This window comes from Pygocentrus nattereri, chromosome 19 (genome assembly GCF_015220715.1).
Source record: "Pygocentrus nattereri isolate fPygNat1 chromosome 19, fPygNat1.pri, whole genome shotgun sequence".
Classification (NCBI taxonomy): Eukaryota; Metazoa; Chordata; class Actinopteri; order Characiformes; family Serrasalmidae; genus Pygocentrus; species Pygocentrus nattereri.
The window spans coordinates 24,825,824-24,832,922 of record NC_051229.1 but is presented as its reverse complement, the minus strand read 5'-3'; the positions used below and the strand labels follow the sequence as shown (position 1 = coordinate 24,832,922).

At 39.7% G+C, this 7,099-nt stretch overlaps 1 long non-coding RNA gene across 1 annotated transcript; it reads right to left on the bottom strand.

Annotated features, from left to right (window-relative positions):
* Positions 1 to 265: 265 nt before the first annotated feature.
* On the bottom strand, positions 266 to 4,033 carry LOC108413934. The gene is made up of 4 exons (XR_001856817.1): positions 2,359 to 4,033; positions 1,478 to 1,664; positions 1,083 to 1,276; positions 266 to 795 (listed from the first exon to the last, which is right to left on the bottom strand). It is a non-coding gene; the product is annotated as an uncharacterized LOC108413934 (long non-coding RNA).
* Positions 4,034 to 7,099: the final 3,066 nt, after the last annotated feature.

Sequence of the window (7,099 nt, the reverse complement as noted above, 5' to 3'; positions counted from 1 at the left end):
AAAATGTGTTTTTTTTACAATTACTATTTTAGAGGTTATATTTTATAAACTTTTAAAATAAGAAGTAGAACAAAAATAATAAGTACACAAATTACAATAATGTAATTTAAAGGGATATGGAAAATCACTAATTTACAGTTTTGTATTTCCTTGTTAATCTGTTAAAAATGTAGAATACTTCTATATTTAAATAATTTACTCTACAATCCAAAGCATAGCCCATGGAAAAAGCACCCACATAGCTTTCAAATATATAGATTACATATAGAATACAGTTATTGTTTATTGTTTGTTTTTACAACTGTGTATATGCATAGTACAATAGCGTCATCACACTTGATATGTTCTACAGACAAGGAAAAACATGTTAAATGACTTTTTAAATATACTGCAATAAATACACAGTTCCACAAACAAATGAATCTGTTTTTTAGGTTTGCTGATATGTATAAGTTGTGCTAAAGGTAGTAGCAGCACTCCGAACATAACTGAGCTAGGCAATGATCAGCTGTCAAACACTTAATAACAGACACAGATGTGCTGGAATAGAGCCAAGCTAGGGACATTTTATGTGAACATACATGGACACAGCAAACAGGTAACAGATGTACATAACACCTGAACACTAACATTATTGGTATCACACTGCTAATACTGTTATCGATCCCTCCTTTTAGAGTTAAATCCGTGATGAAGGAGAAAACTGTCACAACTGATTCACAGCCCATCGCTTCTTCCTCTGTTTTTTTCTCAGTGTTAGTCTTCTTTGTCAGCGATATGAGGAAAATGCACCTGCTGAAAAATAAATTTCAAGACAATAAATATGAAATTCCTTTTGGATCTGCATACACAAGCAGGCTTAATTTAAAGGTGACCTATTATGCTAATTTCCAATGTTCATAATTTTATTGTTGGGCTCTACTAGAGTATATTTACATGCTTCAGTGTTCCAGAAACACATTATTTTTCTCATACTGCAAATCTCTTCTCACCCTCTGTCTGAAACACTGTTAGAGCTCCTGTGTCTTTAAGCCCCTCACTCCTGATGAGCCCAGTATGTTCTGATTAGTCAGTTCGCTCACCTGGTTCTGACTGGTCAAGCGCCGGAGTGGTTCTGCCAATACAGGGACAATGCGATGCATTGCATTGTGTTGTGTGAGGGAATGCCGAGCTCGCTGGTAGGTGGGCAAGGATTGTGTTATGGGATTACATCATCTTGTAACAAAGAAAAAGGGCTGGGGAACTTTAGCACTCTGCTAGATGAGAAAAGTGGTTTCTGTGGGAGAGAGTTCTACATATACTTTCAGCTTTGCATCTTACATGCACAAAAAGCTACATAACACACTAAATGAATGGGAAAGCATTATATATTCCCTTTATAAGTAGAATATAATATACAGTATACATACTTATACTCATCTAAAATCGAATCTGGCATTTAGCACACAAAGAAATGTGACAAGGCTTTAAATAATACCTATGCATGAACTCCAGCATGGCACCCATCTCACACGCATAGCTGATGTTCAGACACTGATGTTCAGTGCAGTGAAAGAATCATCAGGATTAGGCCACTTGGGTAAGAGCACAGTGGAGTGTTGACAATGATACGGACTGCCACCATACTGGATGAGGCCTAAAGAGAGGATGTTCCTTTGGAAGGACTGAAAACAACAAAGTTGATTAGATCATTCACAATTCTGCTGTTTTCATCCTCTAACATGCCTCAGTCAACGTGACAGAAATGATCCTTTGCTGTTAAGGCAGGTGTGAGCTTAGTACTGTATCTGTTAAAAGCTGTGTGAAAAGAGAATTCCACTTATCTTTATATACAATTTCATCATGAAGATACAAAAAAGTAGTTTAAAACAAAATGTTCCATTGTGGAACTGTTATTCACAGTGGCAGTGACAAGAACCAGACGTTTGAAGAGTTCAATACCTCTAATCTCTTATCTCAATGCCTCTAATCTCTTATTATTACATGAAATGATTAATAATAAGAGCTAAACTCTATTACAGCATGTTTACCACATGCTGTATGCTATAAATTATAGGGCTCTGAGACTTGCAGTATTACACATTAAAGCACCATGAAGAAGTAAATTCATAAATATTGATACAGTGTTGGTGATACTGCCATATCAATATTTTGAACGTAGCGGTAATGTTAAATAATATATTAATAAATTGAATGAATAAAGCGTAGATATTTGAGTACAGTAACCCCGCATTACCTAAACATTCTGCTCTTCTGTATTACCATAAATACTTTGTTTGATTTGAAATACCTGCCAAATCTAAACATCTGTCTGACATTCATATAGTTTTATTTAAAAAAATTAAACTTGAGTCTCACCAGTTGCTCAGCTTCAGATGATTTCTGATGAGAAACATCTAAAACAAAACAGACACATGAGGTAAATGCAGCAAAAAAATAACAGCAAAGTATAACAATGAACAAACTGGTCATTATATATTACTGACTAAAATGTAGCAGAGGAAATGTAGATTATTAATATAAAGCACAAATAATACATTTTAAAAATATTCTATAAAGTACAAATCCACCTGAGTGTTACTAGAGTAAATGTCACTGAGCAAATAAAAATTATTACTGCCCCACTCTGAACTACACAAACTGACGGACTATGATTTGTGTTGTATTATAAAACTATGTTTTATTGTTGTATTTTTCAGTGTGATAACCTTGCTGCACTCTGAACAATCTTTTAATTTTAATTCTGAATAAGTCTTTAATTTTACTTGCCCTGTGACTGGAAGCTTTGCCGGTTCGATCCCCAGTGCCGGCTGTCCATGACCGAGGTGTCCTTGAGCAAGACACCTAACCCCCAACTGGTCCCCAGGCGCTGTGGATACGGCTGTCCACCGCTCCAGGTAAATGTGCTTACTGCCCCCTAGTGTGTGTGCTCACTAGTGTGTATGTGGTGTTTCACATGGATGGGTTAAATGTGGTCACTGTGTTTAAAGTGCGCTGCTGGGGTGAGACAGATGTCCAGATGTGAAGCTGGCAGTCACTGTGTTTACAGTGTGCTGCTGGGAGCAGTTGCTAAGCAACATAGCCGCTACCTAACTTGCTAGCCAACTACATAAGCTCACCTAACGTGGGTGTCTTCACTCAGCAGATCAACCCAGAAATATAGAAAAAAGTTTACTCCAACTAACTGTTAGTGAGGTTGCTTATCTCATTTTATCCCTTCTCACCTTTAAATAACAGATTCTGACCTTTGCAATCGTAACTCCAGTCGCCTTTCCACTCGATCTAGTCAGTTAATGTTAGTCAGCTTTGCACCTGGAAAATCCTCGTTTCTGGGAGCTGAAAAACGGCACCAGGCAGGGGGCACTGTCTTAGTAAGGAATGTAAGACACTGCCTGGACTTTGTTGAAGTTGGACATTTACACAAAAATCTGTTTATTCTGTAATTTTACGGGGTGAAACAATATAGGTCTTTATATTACTACTCAAATACATTAGTTTATTATTGTTTGTGTTTTCCAAAAACCTGAAGATCATTATTTTGAAAGTAATACATAGTATATAAAAGAGTTTATTCTCTTTCTGTTGGGCCAAATTAAAAGTCCTAATGGCCTACCTTTGGGCAGCCGTGATCTACTTAAGAAAATAAATAGAAGTGTAGATGTTGAAGAGAGTGAACTAAGTGCTTATTTTGCATTAAGTTTTGGTTATATGTGATCTCTAAAGTACCCAGGTTAGCTGTTAAGTTAACTGTTTAGCTGTTTAATTTACTTCCTATAAGTTCAAAGTTGTTTTATGTTGGTTCCTAGCTTGTTGTCTCTGGTTACAATTGTGCATTTAAAAAGATCAGTGTGTTAATCATGGCATGTTTTCTGCCAAGGAGCAAAAGGCTGTGACTGATTGTGGTTGGACCATTGACAGATGGAGATAAATGAAAAGTTATTCTACCATAAACTTCAATGATAGAAGGATCTGAGTCAGATGCTCGAACCTCCTCAGCTGGCTCCTCTCAATGCGGAGGAGCAGCAGCTCTACTCCAAGCTCCTCCCGGATCAAATAGAGTGTAGCCCACCACCCTGCGAAGAAAGCTCATTTACGCCACTTGTATTTGCGATCTCATTCTTTTGGTCATTACCCACAGCTCATGGATAATGAGGGTCGGGATGTAAACCCGCCTTATGGCTCAGCTCTCTCTTTACCACTACAGTCCAGTACAGTGACCACATTCCTGCTGCCACCTTTCCCAGCCTGTGGCCGATCTCACGATCCCTCTTCCGAATCACTCGTGAACAAGACCCCGAGATACTTAAACTCCTTCACCTGGGGCAAGTCCTTTCCCATTACCTGGAGTGGGCATGCCATCCTTTTCCAGGCTAAGACCATGGACTCAGATTTGGAGGTGCTGATCCGCATACCAAAAGCTTCACACTCAGCGGTTGCAAGCCGCTCCAGTGAGCGCTGGAGCCATCCATGTGATTCAGCCAAAAGAACAACATCATCTGCAAATAGCAGAGACACCACCCTCTGGCCTCCACACATAATGCCCTCCTGACCTTGGCTACGCCTTGACACCGTGTCCATGAATATCATGAACAGGAGTGGAGATGGGGCACAACCCTGCTGGAGCCCAACGCAAACACTGTGAGAGAAATTAAGCTTCTATCTTCTGACCTGAGGATGGTCAGCTCCCTCCATTGTTTGTCCTATCTGCTGATCTGAGGTGGTCAACTCCCTGCAGTGTTGGTATGGCCCTTTGATTGCTGACCATAAGGTCACACAATAACCCTCCAGGGTGGCAACCATCAAAGAGACTGGCTGCGATTGTCTTGTCACTAGTCACCTCACCATGATTTCCAAAGGCCAAAATGCTCAGAAAAATGTTAAAGAGCACACTAGTTAGGGGTGGGACTGAAATGCCGCAGTGGACTGACTCTGAATTTGAAATGGTAATGGACAACATAGTCAAAAAACATGTTACTAAGCAAAAAAGGTCAGAGTACTTTTCTCTCAAAGGTTTTCCTACTGATAGAGTGTGGTCTCTTACAGAATGCAAAACAGCTTTGGGCTATGGTATTAACCATGATTCTGTGAAGGAATGTCTTTTTGTGCTAGAACAATACTGGGGGTATAAACTTAGGCATATGGAGGATAAGCTAGCAGAGGCTGAGGGGAAATCCTAGAGTTAACCACTGAAAGTAAAAAACACAAAACAGCTTCACTAAATGCCCAAAGAACGTGTAAAAAGCTCCAACAATCACTGACTGAGGTTGAACAGTTACATGCTAACTGCAAACTGTCAACCTCCAGCTGTAGCTCCTCCTCCAGGTCAGCCATGCTACACAGAGGATGAAAATCCTCCAATGTTACATAGGCTGTACCCGGACATGGACGCATTCTACTCAGATGGATCAGAATCTTCACTCACTGATGAAGATTCTGAATCTACTCAGAGTAAAGTATTTAAAATAAGACCTGTAACAATCAGATCTGCTGAGGTCCTCAATAAGGGTGGTGAAGTCAAGGAAACAAGGGTACAGATTGGCCACATTCCTTTGGATGCCGCCACATTGGATAGACTGTATAAGGAATTTAAACATCCAAGGATAATGGGCCTTGACTCCATTGACCTTATTGAGAAAAAGAAAAACCTTTATTCATTGCATCCTAATGACACTGTAGCAATAGCAACCCAAGTTCTTAACATTACTGATAGCAGGAAGCTTGCCAATAAAGTGTTAGATGGTTTGGGTGATAATGGCCAAGACATTAATAAAGGGTGGAAAGTTTTCAAAGTGTGTATTAGCCACAAATGTCATAAGACCACTGATTGGGGGCAGATAAGTAATTGTAAACAGAGAAAAGGAGAATCAGCTGCAGAATATTGTGACTGGTTTGAAAGAGTTTTTATTCATAATTGTGGCATTGATACTTACAACAACGATAGTATGTTGACCTAGACAAGATCTAGTGATAGCTGTTCCAAACTGGCGTAAGGTTAAATGGGGTGAGCTTAAAAGTGAACTGGACAGATTGGATCTTGATCTGGAGCCAAGCCATGTTTCAGCGTCTGTACATGTCCTAACAAACAAAGGCTTCAACTCAAGTGCCAATCACAAGGTCACTAACCAGAAAAATGAGTGCCATTATTGTCATAGAACTGGTCATTTTGCAAGGGATTGTCATAAGAAACAGGCAGACAATTCTAGAAGGTATCCAAAGATGAGGGAAAACACTGCTGGAAGATCCTCTGAGGAATTTCCACAAGATGATACAATAGGGAAGTCTTTCCAGGGTCTTTCACATGACCAATTGTCTATGTTAATCAAGGCAGTGCAGGGATATAGAGAGGTGTCAACGTCTCCGTATGCCCCAGCTTTAAACTAATTTGCCCAGCCGCTTCTGCCCATCTGTGTGCCATCAGTAGATTTTTAGAGAATCGCCTTTTTGTTGATGTACAAATTAGGGGACAGGATTTTTCATTTCTTGTAGACACAGGGGCTCAGGTTACTACACTTTCTGACATTGTTTGTGCGTCTTTAGGAGTATCGTTAACAGACAGACACATCACTGCTGAAGGACTGGGTAATGCGGGAATATCCTTAACTTTATCTACACCCATAGATGTTAATCTAGGACCTAAAACCATTTCATGGCAATTTTTGGGTGGGAAAGGTTGAGAATATTCTTGGGATGGATTTTATGAGAAAAGTTAACTGTTCTTTGTCTTTTAATGCTGATTCGTGTGTTTGGAACATTGCCTCTTTGAAACAATCTGATTTGGCTAATCACCCTATTTGGTCAGATGATAAGGATGACTGTGGCCTTCTAGAAATGGAACCAGTTGTTCTCACTGGTCAACCTCCTTGTACTAAACAGTATCCTATCAACAAAGAGGCCTTGCAGGGTATTAGACCAATCATAGATCAGCTTGAGAAAAGAGGTATCTTGGTCAAAACACACAGTGTATCCAACAGTCCTGTATGGCCAGTTCGCAAAGCTAATGGAACTTGGCGGCTAACAGTAGATTATAGGGTAGCTAATCAGCATACTGACAAACTAACTCCATTGGTTGCTGACCCATCCACCATCTTTGACGGTATCC